We start from the raw sequence: 26,302 nt of genomic DNA on the forward strand, positions 1-26,302 counted from the left end.
GCATAGCTGAGAAAAGCTAGAGAAGAGATAATATTTTATCTGAGTTTATATGTGTTAAAGGGGTTTTCTAAAATGATATGCAGTGTAAAGAACATTCAAAACAAGGATATACAGAGACATGCAATTTGAAATATCGTGGTATATCTAGTTGATATCTTGTTGCATCATGTTCTAAAACATGAATTTTTAAACCCATCCAAGTGGACCTCATAATTATTAATATGTGAGTTTATTTCTTCTACTACAAGATTTAACCACTTTACAAGTAGTCATTAAATATGCTGCCTTTTCCCTTATAGTATAGACTACTTGGTATTGCTCCATTACCAATCTATCTTTGTTGCCGATACTAAATTTCTAATGCTGTTATAACAAAGTGCCATAAATTTAAAAGTTTAAAGCAAAAAAAATTATCACAATTCTGGAGGAAAGAATTATTAAATCACATTTTCCATAGGACCATGTCATTTGAGAAAGTGCTTGGGAAGAAATTATTAATTTTCCAGATCCTGGTACTTGATAGCCAAGTTTCTCAATATACTGGTATTCTTCAGTCTACCTTCTCATGTATATAAATACACACACGCGCGTGCACACACACACACACACACACACACACACACACACATTACTTTTCCATGTTGTGTTTAAATTTACTTTTAACTAATGCATAAGTGCATATATATTTTTAGAGTAACCATGTTGTATTTCTTTTCTTTAAAGCTGAAAATTGCATGACATCAATTCAAACATCACACTACTTAATTCCCCAATAAGACAACAGGAAAAGGCCTATCAGTGTTAATACATTTACATGCAAAATCTCTAGGTTACAAAAACCTATGTATAAGTTTTTGAAACAGTTTTGAGGTACATAGACTATTTTGAATCTACTAACAAAACAGATTACAAAATATTAAAGGCTCCTTTTCATCTGTTACTTGAAGTCAGCATGATCGCAGAACACGCTGATGTACCCCTGTGCTACCTTGTAGCAGAAGTCATACTGTCCTGGTGTCTGGATTCTGTTTGACTTCTTGACAGTCTGAAAGACATCCAAAATGACCTGTGCCTTCACGTTTTCCAGGATTGTCCGTCCTACCCCAGATCTATAGTGGACGATGATGAGGTGCTCCCTGGCTGCAGCTCCTGTTTCTGGACCGCTATGATGGTGCTGATCAGGATTGCCCTTATTGGGTGCTACCTAAGGACAGCCATGGACGTGGAACTGTTGGATCAGTTGGCTCTTGTATTCCTCAGTGTTGGGGACAAGGAGGTCTCAGACAGTATAGCTTTCCTGTGCCTCCTCTGTCTTCAGCTCCAGTACAATGTTACCATAGGATACCAGGCCATCAGATTGCCTGTACTGGGCACACTTCTGTCTCTATCCTCCAGGACCATTATTACTAAGTATCACAAGGAAACAGGATTTCTACTCTGATAAAATTAAGCAGAACTCCTCAAGTGTGGAACAGAGGGTTCTGGCTGGTAATGTAGGTGTCCTTGTGTCGGTAGTTATCAATGGAGAATGCCTTCCGTTAGTCTGTGTTCTCTCTCCCTCCCTCACTTACCTGGAGAGATCACTCTATTGAATTCATGGAATGATTTACAAAAACCAGTTCTTCTTCACATCGGTTGGAAGGTTTTCAGTCTGCATCTTGTCACTCTGAATTTTGACTAATGTTACATTCCTAATTTCTCCTCTAATCATTGCTGGTCCCTGGAATTTGTTGCCCATTTTCTGCAAGCGGGTTTCTAGAGAGGTCCTTTTCAGTTCTGTATCCCCATAGTGGTAGTGCACCTAGAGGGATTGGTATATGAAAACATAGTGCAAGTCTGTTTGCATCACCTGGCAGTGCTGAGTATGTATTTCCACTTTCCATCCTGTATGTGCCACGCTCAACATAGCACTAATAACAGTACAGGTACCTATGCATCTTATATATATGCTACAGTGGACCAGGAGGACCTCTGCATCCCGAGGGGTACAAGGCTTCACCTGTTTGGGAGACTAGAGCATGCCAGTTGGGATGACCCTGAATCTGGTCAACTAGTAAAGTGGAGCTGAGTATGAAGTGCTATGCACATATTCCCCACCTGCTGAATATAAAATTTTGTACTCTGTAGTACAAGAGCTCAATAACATTCCGTGGACCTAAGACTTTCCTCAATGTCCAGGAGCCTTGGTTTGGTACACTTGTCGATTGGTCACCATGATGATAGTGGCTGGGAATTGTTCCCTGATCAGCCTCCAAAACTCATTCAGTGCTATTTCTTTGGTCTTGTGTAGAAATAAATTTGTTATTTTCTTGGAAGCCATTGATGAATAGAACACTAATGTAATCAAAATCTGAAATACTTTCAGCAAGCATCAGGTGTACTCTGGAGTGGTCATAAGACGAAGTGTTTATGTAGCAATTTTCTTCTTTATTTTCTTCCTTGGCGCAGGCTCCCAGGTTTCCTGCAAAGAACAAGTGGGGAGAGCACTGAACTCATCTCTGCAGAGTGTAGAATCTTCAGCTAGTCTTCTGTTCATCTCTTCTTCCAGCTTGTCGGGCATGTGCACTTTCCGTTAGTGCTTGGGGAGCTGGCCAGGAGCGCCGCTCAGGCTCCACATCCTTGGCGTGGCCATTTGATAAATGGAAGGATTTGGAATGCCTCCCAGCTTGCTTGTATTTCCTAAATATTAAAATGTACAAAATTGTGACAATAAATGTGACTCCTATCAGGGAGGGCAGGACTACTGTTCCTGAAGTAACAGAAGTCTCATTTCTTTTGTCACTCAAGTCAGAATTACATGAAAAAGTGGTGTCCTGGAGTGTTTGATGCATTGCCTGAAATCCCCTACCAGGGTTGTGTTCCTACACTCGTGGACTGGGTGTGTGGCAGCCATGTGGTTTTGGTGAGATGCTAGAGCTACAGAGTTGATGTTTACTGGTCACATGATTCTACAGTGCAGCATGAGTCATTGACAGTAGTTAGATCAGGTAGGTTCCAGGACTGGATTTCGGTTGAATGTTGGTGTCACAGAAACAAAAGTCAGGTTAGAAACATTCTTTTCTTCTTCATATATTCAGCTTTTGATGTTTTAATTGATCCTAAGGGAGGTAAAACTCATACCATTTTGGGTGCATGTATCTGTCTACTGCCTTAGTTATTTGAACTGCATCATCCCTCATCACTCACTGGAATGTCATAAATATTTTTTTTCAGTTGTGTAACCATGTCTAGCTGGGGAAACCATCCCCTGGTCCCATACTAATGTTTCATCTGAGATCTGCTTTTTTGTCCTGGACTTCACGCCATTTGTAGTCAGAATCCTCAATGATTTCAGGACCCCACAGCTGTTGTGCTGACCTCAACTCCACGGCACGGGGAAGAAGCTGAGGGGTGACTGGGCGAGCGTAGTGATGAGCAAGACGGATTCGGGCTCAGCGTGTTGTTTTCATACATGGACACGTGATACGTTTAAATTAATTTAAACAAACTGTCTCCTTACACATTTATTGTTTCTCTTTTATGAAAGCATTCAGAACTTTTCTGCTACAACTCTTTGAAGTATGCAGTCCATAATTAGCATGTATTGCCATCCTGTTAAAAATAGCACATCACAAGGTCCTCCTCCTAACTGTAACTCATACCGAGGCTCAGCACGTCTGCGTTTCCCTCCTTTCTTCTTGTTCCTGCATCTCATAACCAACGCCCTACTCAACTGCTCTGGATCAACAGTTGTATATTCCACACATGAGGAAGACGACCTGGTAGTTGTCTTAGGCAACTGGAATTGTTTCCCTTGACAAAATGAACAGGAGAAATTTTCATCCAACATTATGCAAATGACAGGATTTTGTCTTTCTTTTAGACTAATTGACTAAATTCTCATAGAATGATTTATAGGACCGATAATAATTATGAAGTGTATTATTATCTGATTATGTATATATATGTATATATTGTTTACACATGTATATGCTTATGTATAAATGTCACATTTATAAATGTATGTCATACACAAATAATTAGTAATCCCTCTACTGGATCACTTACATATAGTGATGTCATAAAAGATTTTCCCTTTTGGAACCATTGTTATAAGTGACTGGAACTTGCAGTTGAAGAAAGTTATAGACAAAAAAAAAAAAAAAAAAAAAAAAAGATCTTTAAGTGTAATAAGTACAAATGGATGCAAACTCTAAAGAAAATATGCATAATTTATATCAGTTAAAATTTATAGGTTGTACACCGTTTTCTTTTTTAACTTTTATTAGTACCTGTGTACTGTAAATAATGACTATAATGACTACACTCACTATAAGGAATTGATATATGCATGTAACACATTTTATTTTTTTATTTCCCTTTCTGTTTACCCACATTTTATTTTTTCATCTTCAGATTCATCTGTCTATCCTATAATAACTTTTAAAGTTAATTGCTTTGTATAAATACTGAAAACCAGACTAAACACCCCAAAGAACATACAAAATATTTAGGATAATTATTCTAAATTAAGGTTCAATTTTAGATACGTTGTACTTGCTAGACCTCAACACATATCATCACTTTTATCCTATTATCTATCTTTTATTGCCCTCTCTCTCTTTCTCCTTAACTATCTATGAGAAATTATGGTATATTTAAGCTTGTGCGTCTGACTTACTCTACTTAATATTATGATCTCAAAGTGCATCCATTTTGCAACAAATGACTTCTTTATGGCAGGATAAATACCTCATCCATTGTGATTAAAAAAAAACCTCATTTTCTTAACCCATTCATATGATGATTTTAAGTGTTTATATGGTCTAGACATTAGGCCTCTGAGGAGTAATTGGCAAAGCTTTTTTCTCATTCTGTGTGTTGTCTCTTCACTCTGTTGTGCAGAACATTTTTAATTTGGTGTGATTCAATTTGTTGATTTTTAGTATTATCTTCTGGGTATACATGCTTCCTGAGCTTCCAGTTTAGGAGGCAAATGCAGGAAATTGCTTGAGTGCACAAAACTGAAAACAGCTTGGACAATATTGCATGATCTCATTCCCAAAAAACTCTAAAATTTAATTGGTTTAATATATGCTCTAAATAGCTTTTGAAATATGTAATGTATCAGTATTAACAAAAGTCGGCAGGAAGAAAGGTACACTTTGTTTCATACGGAGCTACGTAGGTCATTGAAGAATGAAAATCTTAATGTTGGCACAATAATGAAAGTGAAAAGTCAATTTCAATATGAATAGATGTCTTTCAAAGTTATTTCCTGTCAATACAAAAATCTCACTTTTATGCATTCCACTTATTCTAAAATGCAATGTTACCAGACACCTGTGTCTTCTGCCCTATCAGAAGAACATAGTAAGCCCAAGCTTGTATCATTATCTTCAAATACGAGTTACATCTAACTTTTAATTCTCAAACTGTTGTTTTAAATTTATGGAGTTTATTAAATGAACTACAAAATTTGTTTGTTATTTGTCACATAATTATATTTATAAAAAAGAAAAGAAAAGATGGATAAATAGGCAGACATTTTGAAATTATGAGCCATCTTCAATAACATAAAATACTAACTCATGAATGAACGTGAAGTTTTGCTTATTCATGTACTAAAATTTTACTGTATATTTAAATTACTGATTCCCTTAACTTTGGGATTTTGGAATTAAATTTGATCCAAAGGTGTTCAGCCTTCAATTTGCAGGGTTTTTATCATTGTTTATTTCCAAAAATATATATATATATTTCCAAATCTATTTTTCTCTAGATTAAATGAATCTACTTAATCAAGAGTTCTCAAATTATGGTTAATTGTCTATATTTTGAAAATAAAATATTAATTTCTCTTTGGTTACTTTTGACCCACAACATTGAATGGAACAGCTATGACAACCTTATGAATATCAAGATTAGAATATTTACTGATCCTTTACAAAATTTAAAACCTCATGATTCTTACATTACTTTAAATTTCAATATGGAAAATTCTGAGGATTATTTTTTAAATCAGGCATGCAAAAGAGATTAAGTTATTTTTTCACTATATACTCATAGATGAGTTTTTGGTGTATTGAATGATGAAGGTCATGTATAACAAGCTTGCAGTCATATGACAGCTATCATGTGATAATAAGTGAGGAGTACCTGCAAAACTTCTAAGATCTAGAGTAAGAAAAGAAAACACAGTTTAAACTCTTTTATCCAACTCACTATTATAAAACCCAGCCAGAGAAATTAGGCAAAAGAAAAAACAGATAGGCAAACAAACTAGAGAAGACAAAGGCAAATTTCAACTTCCGTGTGTGACTTGATCATCTACATAGAGAAGTCCAAATGTTTAACAAAAAATATCATTAAAGGTGATGAACAAACTCATTAAAGCTGTAGGAATCAAAAGAAACATGTAATAAGCAGTACCACTGGTATACGTCAATGACTAATTACCAGAAAAAGAAATTATTAAAATGATCATATTTATTGTACTTACAATAAAATAAAACACATAGAAAAATTATACTCAGCAGTTGGAAAACCTCTAAGGAAAACTGCAAAGCATTGATTACAGAAACTGTTGAGCACACACACACCTGAAAATGGGAATACTTCCCACGTTCATGGTTTGAAAGATCATTACTGCCCAAAATTAACTACAGATTCAATGTAGTTTGCATCTAAATATCAATGGCATTCATCACAAACCTAGAATAAACTTACATAAACTACAAAAATTAATGATAGTTAAAATCTGAGTAAAAAAAGAAAAAATATCAGGAGACATGTTACTAGCTTCAAAATATGTTACAGTGCCTCAGAATCAAAGCAGAATGGTGTTTGCACATTCACTTTAAAAGGACAGTATTGGCATGATGCCAAAACCAGATAAGAAACTACAAAACAAGTAAATAGCCTATATCTTTGATGAATACTAATAAAATAATTCTAAAAAAATACTATCAAAGCAAATTGAACAAAACATTAAAGGGTCATACACAATGATTGAACTGATGCATTCTGAAAATATTTTGACATAACCTGCAAATGAAAAATTGCAAATATAATAATAATAACAGAATGAAATACAAAAAAATATTATTCCCACAGCTGGGGGAAAAGACAATATCCTTTGATTTTAAACACAACAAATTATGTAGAAAGGGAACATACATCAGTACACCAAAACCACACGTAACAAACTCACCATTAACATCATACTACATGATTAAGTGTTAAATTATTTTCTTCCAAAATAAGGAACAGGACAACAAAATCCACTTTTGCAATTTACACTCAACATAGAGCTGGAAGTTTCAGTAACATTCCTTATTCAGTAGTAGTAAATAAAGGATATCCATATTGAAAACGAAGATGTTAAGTTGCTTCAGCTTGTAGATGACTAGATTCCTTGTGCAAAGGCCCCAAAATCTGTTAGGAACAATAGGTGAATTCGGCGATGGCTGAGAATACAAAATAAACACATAAAAATTGGTAATATTTGTGTATGTTAATGCTCTTTTCTAAAAATCAAGAAAGCAGTATTTCAAAAACACATTTTGAGAGGCAAGCGCCAACCGGTTCAAGAGACCCAGCAGCCTGGTGTAAGTGCCCTGTGCACTTTCCCCCAAGTTCAGCTTGTTTGGGACCCTCACAGCTTCTGGTACACGGAGCAGCCTGGTGGGTCCAGGGCGCCAGCATCAGCCTCCCCGTGCCCCACTGTGCTTGGAAGACTGTGGAGTTCTAAGCAAGCAGGCAGGTGCCACCAGTTCCAGAGGCCCGGAGGCCTGGCATAAGTTCCCCATGCAGTTTTGCCAGAGTCCAGCTAGTTTGGGACACTCTCTCAGCCCGACAAGGGAACCTCATGAATTCTGAGTGCACTGGAGCAGCTCAGCAGGTCCGGGGAGCCAGCATCAGCCTCCACTCTCCAGCTGTGCTTGGAATACTGTGGAGTGCTAAGCAAGCTGCCAGGCACCATCTGATCCAGAAGCTGGGCTTTAGCCAGCCTGCTCCGTCCCTAGTGACCCTTTATCAATCCAGGGAACTAGGTGCCAGAGTCCCAGGAGCTGAGGGCATAGAAGAAGATTTCCAACAGACCCTGAGCAAGCCTTAGAATAAAACATGGAAATATAGTAAAATGACAAAACGAAACCTAATTACAATCTCAAACTTCCAGCTCAACCAAGGAAACTCTTGGAGCAATGTATAAAGAAGAAAATATATGCCATACACCTCAAATATTGGACATAATAGTAACTAAAATAAACAAGCAACTCCAGGAAGCTTTAGAAGAACTCAAACTAGAAATAATCTCCAGGTAAAAGAAGAAATGATAAGAGAAATGAAAGATGCTGAATATATCTAAAGAAAACACAGTTTAAAAATTGGAGGAACTAAACAAAAACTTGGAATTCCTAGATGAGCAATATAAGAAACAAACAGAATACAAAAAGTAGATGCACAGAGATATACAGGAAATCAAAAATTCCACTGAAAGCTGTAAAAACAGCCTCAATGAAAGTGAAGATAGAATTTCAGGCCTTGAAGACAAGATTGCAGCTAGTGAACAGGAAAGAAAGATCTTTTGAAAATAACAAGGAATCAGGAAAAAACAATTCAATGACTGCAAGATGACACACACACACAAAAAAAAAACATATTAGATTCATAGGGATTAATGAAAAAGAAGGGGATGACATAAAGAACGTCAAGAAGATATTTAGAAAAGTAATAGCTGAAAAATTCACAAACATGAGAATGGAAACTGAAATCAGGATCAGTGAAGCATGTAGAACTCCAAAGACGCATAATAAAACTACACCCAGACATATAATAATCACCATTCCAGAAATCCAACATAAGAATAGAATATTAAAAACTGTCAGAGAGAAAAGACAGATCACTTATAAAGGAAAACCTATCAGAATCACAGCAGACTTCTCAGCACAAACAATAATGTCAAGAAGAGCATGGAGTGAAGTTTTCCTGTTCTTAAAAGAAAATGATTTACAACCTAGACTGATATACCCTGAAAAACTGTCCTTCAAAATCAATGGTAAAATAAGATACTTCCATGACAAAGAAAGGCTGAAGAACTTCATGATTACCAAGCCAACCCTGCAAAAAATATTGAAAGACAGTTTAGATACACTGAGTAAAAACTCACTAAGCAAAGCAGACAACTAAAGATAACAGAAAGATACAGATGCAACAGCAGAGAGATGACATGTCAACAATAAACCAACATATAAGAGTTATAACCATTAACATAAATGGTCAAATACACCAATTAAAAGAAACAGACTGACAGAATGGATCAAGAAACAAAATCCAACCATATGCTGTCTACAAGAAACCCATCTAACCCAAAAGGATATTCACAGACTGAAAGTCAAAGGATGGAAAACAATACTTCATGCAATGGGGACCCCCAAAAAATCAAGAGTAGCCATTCTGTTTACAGACAATGTGAACTTTATATTAATAATGTTAAGAAGAGGTAAAGAGATCAATACATACTTATTAGAGGAAAACTTCAAGAGGAAGAGATAACTATCTTAAATATATATGCACAAATTCCAGAGCACTCAGTTATATAAAACAAGTATTAACCGAAAGGAAAAAAATCAAATTATCAGTAACATAATTGTAACAGAGAGACCTTAACACACCATTTACACCAAGGGACAGATCAACCAGACAGAACATCAGCAAAGAAATAACAGAACTGAATCACACATGTGAACAAATGGACTTGGTAGACACATACAGAGTGTTCCATCCAACAACATCAGAATATACATTCTTCTCAGCAGTACATAGATCATTCTCTAAAATAGAACATCTATTAGCTCACAGAACATATTTAAATAAAGCCAAAAACGTTGAAATTATCCCTTGCATGTTATCAGACCATAGTGCTTTGAAATTAGAAATTAATGCTAAAAGATACTGCACAATTCCCACAAACACATGGGAACTGAATAACACACTGTTGAGTAATCAGTGAGTCACACAGGAAATTAAAGAAGAAATTAAACAATACCTACTAGCAAATGAAAATACAAACACAATTTGCTGGAATCTGTGGGATGCAATGAAAGCTGTCCTCTGAGGAAAATTTATTACACTGAGTTCCCACATCAGGAAAACAGAACGAATACAAATAAAAAAACCTCATGCTACACCTCAAACATCTAGAAAAAGAAGAGCAAGTCAAGCCCAAAGCCAAAAAAAGAGAGGAAATTATGAAAATCAGAGCAGAAATCAATGCAATAGAGACTAAGAAAACAATCCAAAGTATCAATGAATCAAAGAGTGGGTTCTTTGAATAAATAAAATTGATAAGCCCTTATCCAAACTTTTTTTTTTTTGTCTTTTTCCTTTTTATCGGTACCAGGGATCGAACTCACGACTGCCTGTTTGTATCCAAACTTATTTTAAAAAGGGAAGAAAAAGCTCAAATTCATGCAATAAGAAATGAAAAAGATAAAATCACTGCAGACTCTAAAGAAATATAGATGATCAACACCTATTTTGAAAACCTCTACTCTCAAAGGTTTGATAACACAGAAGGAATAGACAGATTTCTAGAAACACATGAAGTACCAAAGCTAGGTCGAGAAAATGTAAAACTGCTGAATAATCCAATTTCTATTAATGGAATTGAAAATGTAATTAAAGTTTTACGTAAAAAGAAAGGCCAGGCCAAGACGGATTCACTGCAGAATTCTACAAGAAAAACAAAGAAGAACTAATGCCAACATTCCTCAAACTCTTCAATGTAATTGAAAGGGTAGCAATCCTTTCTAAGTCATTCCTGGAAGCAAATATTACTCTGTTACCAAAACCTGAGAAAGACCCAACTAAGAAAGAGAACTACAGACCAATCTCCCCAATGAACACAGATGCAAAAATCCTCAATAAAATATTGGCAAATAGGATGCAGCAAATCATCAAGAAGATTATACACCATGACCAGGTAGGATTCATCCCAAGCATGCAGGGATGGTTCAACATACGTAAATCAATAAATGTAATCCACCATATCAATAGAACCAAAAGTAAGAATCACATAATCATTTCTATAGATGCAGAAAAAGTTTTTGATAAGGTCCAACATTTATTCATAATAAGAACTTTACAGGAAATTGGAATAGATCTTCTTTACTTCAATATAATAAAGCCCATGTAGACAAACAAACAGCCAGCATCATACTAAATGGCCAAAAATTCAAGGCCTTTACTTTGAAATCAGGCACAAGACAAGGATGTCCTTTATAACCACTTGTAGGGAGCGACTCAGAATGGCAGCTGCTGCCCTGCCCCTCCCAGCTGAGGGCATTTTGTGTGTCAGCCTACATTTTCCATGATCCTCCCCTTGCCTACAATGCGCATCATGTAAGCAACTTCCCACTTCAGCCTACATTTCCCATGATCCTCATGTCTGCCTACATTACCCATAATCCTCTCCTGCTTACATCATATATCCAGATGTGACAATGACCTATCAGATAACACTCTGTGCCCTCTTCCTGCCCCATTGACCCGTCTCCACCCTATATAAGTTATAGCCATTTTTTAAAAAATGAGGCTTGAATGGAATCCCGCCAAGTCTCAATCTCTCTTTTCTCTTGCCCTGGCCCCCATCTCTGTCCCCTCTCCAGGTGAAGGCCCACGGACTGATCCACGGGATGGATCAACCACTCCTACTTAATATAGTATTGGAAATACTAGCCAGAGCAATTAGACAAGAGAGAGAAATAAAAGGGGTAAATATAGGAAAAGAAGTAGTTAAATCATCGTTTGCAGATGACATGATACTCTACATAGAAGATCCCCTAAACTCCATTGAAATACACTTAGATATAATAAATAAATTCAGAAATATAGCTGGATACAAAATCATTACTCAAAAAATTAATAGCATTCCTATACACTAACAACAAAGTCACTGAGAAAGAAATAAGTGAAGCCACAACCTTCACATTAACAACCAAAAAAAATGAAATATTTAGGATTTACTCTTATGAAAGAAGTGAAAGACCTATACAGGGAAAATTATAATACATTGAAAAAAGAAATTGAAAATTATCTCAGAAAATAGAAAGACATCTCTTGCTCATGGATAGGAAGAATAAATATTGTTAAAATTGACATTCTCCCAAAACTCTTATATAGATTCAATGCAATCCCAATACAAATACCATCATCATGACTCATAGATCCAGAGAAATCACTCCTAAATTTAATCAGGAGCGAGAAGAGAACTAGAATAGCAAAGAGAGTTCTAAGCAGCAAAAGCAAGGCAGGAGGCATCACAATCCCTGACTTGAACTTATACTACAAAGCAACCGTAGTACAATCAACATGGTACTGGACTCAAAACAGAGCTGAAGATCAACGGAATAGATTAGAAGATACAACCACAAATACAAACACACTCAACCACCTTATCTTTGATAAAGGAGCCAAGCAGGTTCACCGGAAGAACAATAGTCTCTTTAATAAATGGTGTTGGAAAAACTGGCTCTCGATATGAGAAAAAAAACTAAAAAACTAAAAAAACTAAAACTAGACCCATGTCTATCACCATGTACTAAATTAAAATTTTAATGGATCGAAGGTCTGAATATTAAAATGGAAACACTAAATCTATTGGTAGACAAATTGGGTATTAACCTTGAAGATATTGGGGTAGGTAGAGAATTCATGAACAGGACTCAAACTGCATGGGAAATACTTCCCAGAGTCAGTAACTGGGATCATTTCTTATTAAAAAGTTTCTGCATATCTAAAGAAATTTCCAGCATAGTGAAAAGAAAACCCACAAACTGGGAAAAAAAAATCTTAGTGACCTGTCCCTCAGACAAAGGACTTCTGTCTAAAACATATAAAGAATTTTTTAAAAAATCCAACCCCCAAAATTCAAAGATTCAATCCAAAAATGGGCATTTGAGATGAATACACACTTCTTAGATGAAAAAATACAAATGGCAAATAAATACATGAAAAAAATGTTCACATCATTACTCATTAGAGAAATGCATATTGAAACCACACTGAGATTTCATCTCATTCCTGAAAGAATGGTCAGATTCAAGAAAACCATCAACAACAAATGCTGGAGAGGCTGTGGGGAAAAAGGAACTCCCCTGCACTGTTGATGGGAGTGTAGACTGGTTCAAACATTTTGGAGGTCTGTTTGAGATTTCTCAAAAAGCTGGGATTGGAAGTCCTATTTGTTCTTGCTATTCCACTTCTAGGCATATTCCCAGAAGAACGGAAAGCATCATACCACTGTGATATACGTGTACCCATGTTTATAGCAGCACAATTTGTAATCGCCAGATCTTGGAAACAACCCAAGTGTCCATCAACTGAGGAATGGATAAAAAAACTGTGGTATTTTTATACAATGGAGTACTATTCAGCTATAAAAAAGGATCACATTGAGATATTTATAAATAAATGGTTGCAGCTTGAGACCATATTCATAAGTGAAATAAATCAAACTCACATGTATGAATACCAAATAGTTTCTCTATTGTAAGAAATTATTCAAATATATAAAAGTATGGGGTAATCATGATTCTCCATTATGTGGCCTTGAAGCCTTATAAAGTTTTCACTGATTAATTGGAATGGCTTTGTTCTGGGCTGTTTGATATTTTTGCCTGTGATGATATGAACAGCTATTTTGAAGAAAACAAGACATCCTAACACCTAGTGCTGATTTAATATCATCTTGTTTTGAAGTCCCATCAAATGTAGTTCTACTGTTACCATTGGTTTTATTATGTTATATCTTACTGGATTTTATTATATGTGATAGTATAAACAAAAATTTTTATAGGCAAAGACACAATATAGAAACCATTGTTCATTTTCCATTAGTTGATTTTAAATACTCTGAATCCTCTTGAATGATTTCACACTGCCTTGATATGCTTGATGCCATAGTATACGAAGTTATACTCAAATATTTCAAGGAAAGAGACATTATGGTAACTACTGTTAAGTCCGGTTATCTTGTGATGAAGCACTAGGTTACTGAAATTGTTATGCTTTGACCTGTATTGTTATGTTGTTATGCCCTCTTTTATCTCAATCTCCCCTTTTTAAAAAAAAAAAAAATTGCTTATTTATTTTTTATTATTTTTTAAGATAAAAAAATCAAAAAAATTAGCAGGATATATTATAGTAACATTTTCTATTTCCTATTAATTTGATTTGTAGCTCTGTATTGCTCTCACCATCTTGTTTTGACTGATTTTACTCTATTCTGTTCTGTTTGATAGTATCAAGTTTAAGGGTTTAGGCAACTACTTTGAAGGCAATAAGATTCACTATGATGTCCATTCTAGTTTGACTATTATCTTCTTTTGAAGTCATGTAATGTCTCCAATGTTTAGGTTTTAATGGTCTTGTTCTGTACTATTTTGTTCAATTTCATTATACCTAATGATATAGGCAATTCTTTTTAAGGTAGCAAAAGACATTATGGTAACCATTGTTGATTACCTTGTACTCTGTTATTACCTCATGTGCTATGTTTATTCTTTGTTTTGCCTGACTGCTTTGTTTTGTCATATTTGGTTTTATTCTCTTCCAAAAAAATAATAATAACTATGGGAGTAATAAAACCCAAAATATGGGCCTGGGGATTTAGCTCAGTGGCATAAGTGCCTGCCTTGCAAGCAGGCAGTCATGAGTTTGATCCCCAGTACCGAAAAAAAAAAAAAAAAAAAAAAAACCCAAAATGTGTAAACATTGTTGTAAAAAAAAAAAAAAAAAAAAAAAGAGGAATAAGAAAGTGCTCCAAAGGATACAACTGCAAGTGTGTTTAAGTGTGTAAGATAGATGACCATATTACTAAGTCTTTGTTGGATCATTGAACATGACTGGATGCAATCTCACTGTTTGAATGCCCACTTTGTATGCTTTAATCCTATAACTTGAACAACTTTTTCTAAGATGACAATATGTAATCAATTAACTAGTGATTTCTAAATTTTTTTTGAAATTCTGTAATACTTGTACCTTTATACTGTTTTGGGATTTTTTTTTTTCCTTTAAGTAAAAAAAAATGAAAAAAAAAACACATTTTGAAATACACTTAACCAATGGGGTAAAGGTTGAACAGTAGTTGTGACAAGTCATTGATAAAGAAATTGAAAGTGACCCATGCAATTCAAGATAATATTATATGATTGCAGATAGGAAAAATGTTATTAAGATATACATACTACACAAAATAGACAGTATATTCATTAATGCTTCTGTCAAGATTCCATAGAAATCTTTACAGAAATAAAAAAAAATTAATCACTAAGATCAGAGTAAAATACATAAATATAACAAATGTCCCAAGCAATCTTAAACAAAAATAAACAGCCTGTAGACAGCATACTACCTGATTTCAAATCATGCTAAAATGTTGTGGTAGTACATCTTTATAGTACTGGTCTAAAAGTAGACCAGTAAGTCAGTGTAACATAACATAAAGCTCAGAAAATAATGTGCACATTTGCAGTTGTTTGATCAACATATGCTAAGATCACATGATGAGCATTCTCTTCAATATAGTATTGAGAAAACTTGACATGCACATGAACAAGAATACAATTTTACTATTTCATAGCAGTGAAATCCAAATGGATTAAATATTTAAAATGAACCTTGGAACTATGAAATATCTATCAAAAATGTAGAGGAAAATATCCATGATGTTGTTCTGGGCAGATTTTTAGTTATGATTTGCCAAAGCAAAGGAAACCACAGCAAAAGTAGACAAATGAATTGCATCAAAATAAAAAAAAAATTAACTCAAAAGAATGTAATCATCAGAGTGCAAAGATATCCTGTCAAATAGGAATAAATATTTCCAAGCCATATATCTGGTATGGGGAAAATATCTAAAATATAAGGAATTTAACACTTATAAAACAAAATTCAATGGAAAATGTAAAAAAAGAGCCCATAAAACAATTCTCCAAAAAGACATACAAATAATCCACAGACATACACAAAATTTTGACCATCATTAATCATCAAAATGAATATACGAAGAACTATTACATCATACTTGCTAAAAAAACAAAAGGCTATTGTCTATGGACAAAGATAACTTTTAGCCGAGATATGAGTAGAAGGAAACTGTGGTACATTGTTGATTATTTGGTCCTGACCTAGATCCTGGATCTCCCAAACAAGTGTACAGCAGAGGTTTCAATAAATTGAGACAAATTATATGATTTTAGGGCTCCAGGAGGGTCAAAGCCCTTTAGTTGAGTTCGAGACTGTGAGAGCTAAGACAAAGACTTTTCTAGACCAGCCCACTTTCATTAGATCTGACACCAAAGGGCGGGGAAACTGAGGAAAGTCAGGAAATGAGCAGGACCTTGGGAGTCATTTCCAAGACTTCTCCAAGTAGTAAATTATGCCAACTTAGGAGAACTGTTTTATCTCCAAGATGACATTTATGGTAGAAGTGTGACTGCAGGAGTAAAATTCCTTCAGCTGCAGTCTCTATTTACTTAATTGGTGTTGGAGCCAAGGTGTCTTCAGCCGTGGCTTTATCTTGCCCTTTAAGGTATCTCCGGCCTCACAGGCCACTACCGGCCTCAGCCAGGACTAGTGATTCATAGAGGTTCACTCTCTGTGAATCAGCTCCTATGCCAGGCATGGGGCCAAGGAGGCCTAGGACAGACTCACAGACAAACATAGAAATCCAATTAGTAAAATTTAAATCCTGCTCAGAGCTGCTTCGTAGTGCTCTCCAAAAGTTGATGTAAATGCAAATCAGTATGGCCACTGTGGAAAGTAATATGAAGATACTCAATGTTTTAAAACAACTTAATTAGAATTAGTTTATGATCTAGCAATCCTATAGCTTAATACAAATGCAAAGTAAAGAAAATGTCAATGACATTTTTGCACCTCTAGTTTTTATTGCAACAGTATAAACAATCGTGAAGATATGAAAATAGTGCAAGTGTCCATCAATAGATGGTTGCATAAGAAAATGTTTTCGTATAGACCCACAAAGTACTATTCAATCTTTAAAAATGAGAAAATGCTGTCACTTGCCATCATATGAGTGAACCTGTAGAGTATTATGCTAAATAAAGAAGGCTGGAACTGATGGAGATAAACACTGCATTTTTCAAAACTATGAGGGATATTTCTTCACATTAGAAGTAATTTCCTTTCTTTTATATTTTTATCCTATCTTTTTAACTCTAAGACAGGTGTGTAAAAATCAGCATTGCTAATTTCATGTTGAGTGATTCCTGTCTGAATTTGTTCTAAATTTCTCTCAAGGTAAATTCAGTTACTAGAGCCTAGATGACTATCATGCTTGTAGTTATTTCTTAAGCATGCCATCAAATGCAATTCCAGCTTTCTTTCATGTCTTCATTAGTCCCACTGACAAAGTAAATGCAGAAAGACCATGATGAGAAAACCCCATTAGTATAATGAAGAAACACACAGGTGGTAAGATTTCTTCACAAGGACATTAAAGAACTATGTCACATTGTGAAGAGAAAATGTTTTGCAAATACCATATAGAAAATCATCAATATTAAGTCTTGAACATAGAAAAACAATGGGAAGCTGCTTCCTAGAATCAGAAATCTACTGTCAAAGAAAATAAAGATGGAGATACAGGCAGAGCTGTTAGGAAGGCTATAATATTTTTTCAAATTCTTCAATTGTTTGGTGTACATTTATCTGTGGTGATAAACTTCTGGTTAAAAACTAGCCATCAATTTTCTTATTATAAAGAAATAGAGAAATAGTACTTGTTAGTCAACTACATCAAATTTTATTTGTACTTAAATTTAAATACTTTTTAATTGATTCATAAATGGTAGCATTGATATATGTTCATTGTATTGGTCAGGGTTTTACTAGAGAGAACAGATATAACCCAGGATGTACAAACACAACAAGATTGGCTTACGATAGTCATTCACAGAGTCCGATTAGGAAGCATGCAGTGGGTGTCTATGCACTGGAGGCCGAAGGATTCAATCCACGGTCTAGAGTTCACCCTAGAGTTTTGTGCAAGTCAACACCAGCAGGCTGATGGGTCCGTGACAGAAGGCCGAAGGCTCTGTGATGAAAGGCTGAAGAGTCTACGCTGGAAAGCTGAAGAGTCTATACCAGAAGCCAGGAGGCAAGGTCCAAACCAAAGGTGAAGACTGGAGCTTCTCCCAAGAGTGGAATGGATTTGTCCTTCCTCTTCCTACCCTTTTATACCTGGAGGTGATGACCTACCCTAGGGTGGGTCTTCTTCTGCATCCTTGGGTGTAGAATTGCTAAAGCCATTTAGTTAGCTTCTAACTGTCTCAAGTTGATACAATCAATCATCCACTACATTCATAGATACCACTCAAAACAGTATATATTGTGGAATGCTTAAGACAGTTCAAACACATTTTATTTCCTCAAATGCTTAACGTTTCTTCCAGGTGAAAAGAGCCTTATCATTTCTTCTCCTTTCTTAAATATAGAGCACACTATTATCTGTCATCACCATAATGGACAGACATACAGCAGAATATGGTACTCCTGTTGAACTGTAGCTTAGCATCTATTGATAAATCTTTCCCTTCCTCTCCCAATTCCCCACTCTCCGAACCTTTCTACTATCATCTCTATGAGAGAAACATTGTGAGATCATGTAGTGCTTATCTTTCTGTGTCCAATTTATTCAATGATCTTTAATTCTATCCATTTCATCATAAAAGACATGATTTAATTATTTTATAGATGAATATTATTCTATCACATGTACGTGTATGTGTGTATGTGATATTACATTTCTCTTCTCCAGTCATTAGTTGATAAACACTAAGGTTGTTCTCATTTCTTGACTATTGAGGCTAGTGCTGTAATAATTATAGGAGTGCACCAGTTGCTTCAAAGTATGATTTCATTTTGTCAAGATAAATATGCAGTCTTTTTTATTTTAAAGATTGATTTGTCTGAGTCTTTGTTTAGGGAAATTCTTTAAGATTACAATCCATGAACACTAAACAAAATAAGAATAAACTTGATATCCAGAAATATTTACTATTTAGGCCGTAATGTAATCTATAATTAAACACGTTGCTGTTTATTTCAAATATCTTTTGAATCAATTCATCTCAATGATACAATATTCCATATTTTCCAGTACTATATTGTACTGTATGTTATTATTATAATTCAGTCATGTTATTATTATAATTCAAAAACTCTTTTTTTCCTTATCTTACTATTTCACAAGTTTTTAAAGTACTATGGTTATATATTTTTCACAACTTTTCAAGGTACTATAGTTACTATTAACTGCCTTTCTTTTTTAAAAAAGCAAATAATGAAAATTGATTATTCCAGATTCCTGAGAGAAAAGATTCAGCTCTTAATAGTGTAGCAGTGACATAAATGCCTAGCCCTCCTGTATATTTATTAAAAAATTAAAGAACACCCATCGGAAGACAGTGAGATAATACGTAAATTGAAAAGATCCAAGATGTGGAAGATAAAAACAGTTCTGAGTTTCTTATTTAACAGTTTTTACCTGATGCAATTCGGCAGCTACTATTCCTGACAGAGATTTAGAACTTGGACAGAGTCGTCAGTGCTAATGGCTTAAATAATTAGATGACAGATATCAAGTGCAGCGCACCAGCTGTGAATGGAAGAAGCTTTGCAAATGCCGCATCCGCATCATCTTTTCAGTGCAGACAGAGAATACTGCTGCTAGCATCTGAAACCGCTGTCGAAAAGCATAAAAAAAAAAAAAAAAAAAAAAAAAATGGAGGTCAAAATAGGGTTTGGGAAATTTAAAACATTTATTCTAATTCAATTGACTCACTAAGCATTTTCTATGTAGTTTTAATAAACTTTTGTAAAATGGAGAATACAGTACAAAGGAGAAAGTCACAGAACAGGGACATGAAATTATGCATATGAACTGTTCCCAGTTCTTTAGCTTATCATTGATCTATGATTTCATGGGCCAGGCTCAAGCAGATTAGCGAGTTGCAAATCCTGAACAATTAACTCAATGTCTCTATTCTACATGTAGGATTTGAAGTGTGAGTTCAGCCAAGGTCACTCTCTGCTTAAAGAACCAATCACTCCCTTTATGTTACTATTTGAAGAAGGTTGAAATTTCTTTGTTTAAACTGATACAGCTCTCTTCTCTAGTCTTTGTGTATCAACGCTGGAACAGAGCCTGGGATTTAGAGCACCATCACACACCCTCCCTTCCACTTCTTGTGGCAGGCCTCGGAGCTCAGACTCAGTTACATCGCTGGCTTCCCTGACTCTCTGCTCTGCAGATCGCTGACCAGGGGACTCCTCAGCAGTCATGTTAGCAATACCCGTAATAAATCTCCTTACATATGAAGGGCTGTAATAAGGTTACTGAGGTAAAATACTAGAATATAAAGTCAGAGGGGACTCACTGAGAAGCCAAGGTCAAGTGACACCATTAATTTTTTTTTTTTAAACAGCATTGTTATATAATATTTTTTCATTGAAAGGAACTAATCTTAGTTGTAGATTACGATAATCTTTAAAATTATTAATAAACATAATTACATAGTTAAACATGAAGAATATTTAAGGGACCCAATAAATAAAATTTAATCATCTCACATGTGATCTGTATTTTATTTTACTTTTTTCTGCTTTTCTATACCCATAAATTTGTCAAGGCTTATACTGAGTGGTGGAAGTGGTTAGAAAATCTGTCAATAAGTCACCTGTTAAGGTGTATTTGTTTAATTTCCCTCTTCTAGGAGGCCTCCCCACAGATATTGTAAGGCTATTTTACATTAAATATATCATGTCGTACAAAATGTTCCAGGAAATAGAAAAAATAATTTTTCATGTAATAATTTCCTTTTCCTCTTTATACTTGCTTTCTCCTCTTCTTCCAGGAGGTGTTATGGTCTCTTTAACACAGGTCAGTTTTAAAACATATTTGTCTTCTGTAATAAATTCTTCCAAAGTATTTTTAAAACTTCTAGTCCTTTATCATGACTCATGAATAATTATGAAAATTTATTTTTATTAATTAATTTTATTAGTGCATTTAGATATATGAAATTATCACTTTTGTCATAAGGAATTTGTACCTGTACAAGACACACTTTGATTCTTCTTTTTTTCCCATTCCCTTGTCTTAATCAATTTTGCTTTATTAGGACACATTGTATCTCATAATTTATGAAAGATAATGATAACTAAATATTGCTTACAAAATGTTATATATTTAGTAAGCACTTATGGAATTATATGTAAGATTAATATTATAAAAGTTACTTACACATATTAAGTCAGTTAATCATACTGTTGCTATTCAGTAGTGTCAAATCTGAGTTATCATAACTAACCTCAAGGTGTCCATGATAAATTACTACAATAATAAAATTTAATACAATATATTATAACATAAATTTTTACTATTATTTTCTTTCATTGAATTTTTTTAAAAAAATAACTCTTTACAAAACTTGAGAACAGAGTGACACGGCCGCTTGATTCCCAACCATCCTACAGCATTGTCAAATTTTTCAAAGGGTCAATTTCTGGCTTAGTATACTGACTACAATAATTTAAGAACTCTAGATGATGCCAAAACAGTTCCAAAGTGCCAACACTGGTTTCACGTTTTCTTTTTCTGAAACAAGTGTTGTGAAAATCTTAGACACCAGAAAAAAAAAATCTGTCAGCTTCCTCATCAGCAACTGTCACCCCGAGGTAATTTTTTTATTTCTATCTATTTACTCCCCCTCCTACCAGCCTGCTTCCCACACCCCACCATGCCATCTGCCACCATATTTCCAGTGGTCCAGCTGACCCCTCCAAACACGGTCTGGCCAGCACTTTCAGTAAGTCAGGCATCACTAAGCCAGTGATGGCAATATTTTCTGAAATAAAATGACCTGTATTTTCTGGCTGAATGAAATGAATTTTACTTTGTGGAAAGAATGAATTTTGTTGTTTAGGTGGAGTCACCGGAGCTAAGGGGCTCACAATATATTCTAGTGATTAAAAATATATTTCATTTTAAAAGTAGCATTACAAGAAATAATGTGTGGACTGTTTTTTACAAGCATGTATACAAAAGTAAAAGAATTAACTTAGAGACTGATGGTCAGTACTGTAGATGGTGTTAAATTAAAGTTTTGCATTTATACATATTTGTGTCACCTCTCCTCTCATGAAAATTACACTTTTTGTTTCTATCTTAGTGTCTTGTGACCAATTCTGATCAATTCATCCCAAAGGCATACATGGCCTTCTGAAATGGACATTTGTCTTTTGGAGTGCTCCAGATCTTGGGGATAATTTAGCTACTTTAGCATAATCTAGTAGTGAGGGTGAATCTTTCAGAGTTTTAAAAATAACATTCAACCAACTTCACCACACGTACCACAGTTTTACCATCATTGATCTAGGCTATCTTGATACTTCTAGTCAGAAACATGAGGTGAATGCTCTTCACTATTTCCTTTTTTGCCCCACAATGAGAATGCAATGATGGGCTGTTCAGTTTTTTCAAGCAGACCGGATGTGCCTGTTTAGTAAGAATGCCCTAAGTTTTCGCTATCTCAATTAAGCAAAGGATTTGGCTGCTTCCACATCAGAGCTGACTGAAGGGATATACGCTTTCATAATATTAGAAATAGAATTTATTATCAGATAAATAAGGAATATTTTGGATAATAGATACTAAGAAACTTTTATAACACAGAATTACATTATAATTCACACGTTTATTTCATGCATGCTAGAGTACTATTGAATATTTAAAATGAGGTGGTTTCCCTTAAACCACTCAAATAACTTCTTTTTTTGTCTTTTTCCTTTTTGTTAGCACATATTTTATCATATGAAATAATGCTCAGAAACTTCCAGAGTGTATAGAATTAATATTAATCATACAATATCAATGATACGTTACATTGTTCTAAGGGTGTTACAGCACTACGTCAGTTGACAAGAGCAAGTTTCACTTCTGCCTTTAGAAGGTCACATTTTATTTTTTTGTTAATGAAATTTGTTGGTACATTTTAAAAACATATAATGCTCACCTTCATCCTAGGAACTTCGTATCTCCCTGTAAATGACTTACCTCAGTTCCCCCTGTACCCCCCTTTCCCTTGCCCTAACGTTAAGGCTCTTCTCCCTGTTATGTGTAAGAGTTTTGTTTGCATTTTTTCTTCTTTTCTTGTTTTATTTTTGTTTTTCCTTTCTTCCTTTCCCTTCCACCATCCCTATTTTTCCTCCCCCTTTCAATATTTTCTTCCTATTTTATAATATCCAGTATGCATTCTGGTTTCTTGTCCGGTGAGGCTTGCACACTAACATTTTTGGGGCCAGAAATCAGACTCAGTAATCCATGCTTGTCAGGCAGGCATTGTGCTGCTGAACTGTAGCCCTGGCCCTTGCATAACCATTTTTGGAGCAGCACAGCTTGTAATAGCTAAATCTTAGAAACAGCCTAAATGCCCATTAAATAGATGAAGATGAGAATGCAGTATTACTCTGACATACAGAAGGATAAACTCTTTTATAGGCAAGTGAATGGACCTTGAAATCATACTCTTAAGCAAGAATGTTACATTTCAATATAGAAGACAAAATGATTTCATATATCTTTTTTAAAAATTTAAAAAAGGGTAATTAGTATTAAGTATATCACCTTAAAATTTTTGGTGATTTTTTTGAAAATATACAAAATTTTCTTGAGTTATTTTAAAATAAATGGTAGTGAACTATATTTAATGTGTTGTGTCAGTCTTCTCAGATAGCATTCTACGTACAATTTGTTCTGACTACTAAAATTGAGGGGACATATTATAGAAAACATTATGTCCTGTCCTTTGGCCCTTTGTTTTCATTCTGATATTCACATCATAACTGATGGAGTTTGTATAAGCAAGAATGGGCAGCACTGACCTGTAAGAGAAAGGACCACACAGATGCCTGCAAGCCCAACTTTCCACACGGTGATGGGAGAATAAAATGTAACCACAGCCTTTCAGAACACTAGCAGAGACTGTATTGTTTACTGAAGACAATATTTAATACTGTTCTTTCCTTGAAATGCAACTAAATAAACTGAATTTGGATGGATTCCCAGACTGCACATCTGCCTGTCTAAATTACACCTGAGATATAGCAACAGAGCAGGTGGAAGTGAGGAGGGCTGGAGAATGGCTTTCTCTGGATTTTATGTGTCTATAATCACAATGGCGTACATTCATTACAACAAAGGGTCTCCGGGCTGTCAGATCACCTCAGAAATGTAGAGAGTAACACCTGTTTGTCAACAAGCAGACACAGGTGCATCGGTGGACTCCCTCAGTAAACAGGATGAACTTTCTCAATTTAGACACATATACAGAGTTTCAGATTCCCACGCTTGCTTCTCTTAGTCATTGTAATGCAGAAAAATAATACAGAGAATACTGGTATCAGCTAACTTCTCTTTGCCACGGTGGGCAAAGCTAGTTTTGTTACTGAATTCCACATTTTCTCCAGCTCTGCTTTCCCTTCCCTTCTCAGGTTTCTCTGACTGAGTGGAATTTCATTGAGTGGGTTGAAAATGTTAGGCAGAGTTAATGATCAAGATGTATTTCTTTCCTCTTTTTAAGGTTCCAATAACACATACTGCATTTGTTGAGCTAAGCAGTTAACAATGTGTCTGTAATTTCCATATTATATAACTCTCAAAATAAAATTGAAATAATTAACTTAGTACATCTTCCCTGTAAATCAACAGCAGCTAAAAAATTGTTTGAATTTGAAAAATAACAAAGAAAGAGTGCACTGTAGCAAGTATACACTTAAAATCCATAGTAAATGGTAGTCATTAATTTTGAAGAAATACACTTCTGTCAAACAGGAGTGATCAATTATCTAGGTGTGTCAGTGTAAATGTATTTTTTAAAATATGAAATATTTCATCACTGCAGTGAAAAAACAGTTTACAATGATCAGATGGGGAGCAACAGAGCTTAAGGAGGGCTATAAACTAGCTGAGGAGGTGGCATGACCTGCTGGCTGAATCAGATCCTTGATAACTGTCCACCTAAATCATATATGTAGTATTGGTTAGCATTAGTGGATCTCATTCTCTCAATTTCTTGAGATTCTTTTTCTCCTTGGCCACAGATTTAGTATATAAAATATACTAGAAGAGTTAAGTTCAAAAGGGACATAAATACATAAGCAAAGAGTATTCTGATTAATCGTGTCCATGAAATCTACTTTATAAACAGAGAATAATGTTTTGTGACTGTCTTTATATTACGAAATAGTGTGTAGAGAGATCTTTTTAAAGCAGGTATCAGCTGATTTTTAGTCATGAACTATTGTGCTCTGAAAAAAATTTCTAAAATAGTCATTTTTACATCATTCTCTCATGTGGCTGTTGTATTTTCTAACAAAAAAGAAAATTAAGTTCTCTAGCAAATGATTAAATTTAGCCTCAACATTCTGATCTTTTGGTTAGCATTCTTACAGATAGCCGATTCAACTAAACGTCTGATAAACTAAAACTCGATTTACCATCATTTAGAGAGGGTCTGTATGAGTCAGACAGGTCAGAGAAGATTTTATTGCAATTTACCACAGCTCATTTAAATTCCATGGTTGTGAGAAAAGACAGGGAAGTGTAGTCTCATCAATCTCACTTACTACATACTTGGTAAATTTGTTTGAATTAAATAAAATAAAGGCACAACAAATCAAAGTGACTTTTTTAGAAATTTCAGTCACAAAAATGCATATTTACAATGTGAGCCTTCATATGACTCTCAGGATACAGCTCAGATCATAAGTACTCAAACAAACACAAAAACACAACATGAAATACATACATGCAAGCTCAACTGACAGGCCCTACCTATTACTCTGACTGTTCTGATTCTGCAGTAAAATTTATGTATCCCAAGAAAAATCTTACTCCTAGAAAAATTGGTAAAGCTATTACCATAACATACCCGTACTCACACCACACAGGAACACTGGACTGATTTTTGAAAAGTTTGAAAGAGACCTGTATGTTTTTGACCAACATGCAACTTACTATTACTAATAAAGGAAATAAATGAAACTTGCATGTGTAAACATCATATTGTCTTCCTAATGTAATAAACAAAGAGTAAATAAAATATGAAATTTAAAATAAATCCTGTGAAAGGGATAGAAACTGCTCAAAAGGAAAGTACAACTGAGATGGAGTAAAAGAGAAACAAAGTAAAGAAAAATAATATACATACATATATATATATATATATAT

At 34.7% G+C, this 26,302-nt stretch overlaps 1 pseudogene; it reads right to left on the reverse strand.

Moving 5' to 3' along the window:
* Positions 1 to 937: 937 nt before the first annotated feature.
* Positions 938 to 2,831, reverse strand: LOC100733592 (receptor-type tyrosine-protein phosphatase alpha-like; annotated as a pseudogene).
* Positions 2,832 to 26,302: the final 23,471 nt, after the last annotated feature.

Source organism: Cavia porcellus, unplaced genomic scaffold (genome assembly GCF_034190915.1).
Source record: "Cavia porcellus strain 051 isolate PalLab524CR breed Dunkin Hartley unplaced genomic scaffold, mCavPor4.1 scaffold_22, whole genome shotgun sequence".
In the NCBI taxonomy this organism is placed as follows: domain Eukaryota; kingdom Metazoa; phylum Chordata; class Mammalia; order Rodentia; family Caviidae; genus Cavia; species Cavia porcellus.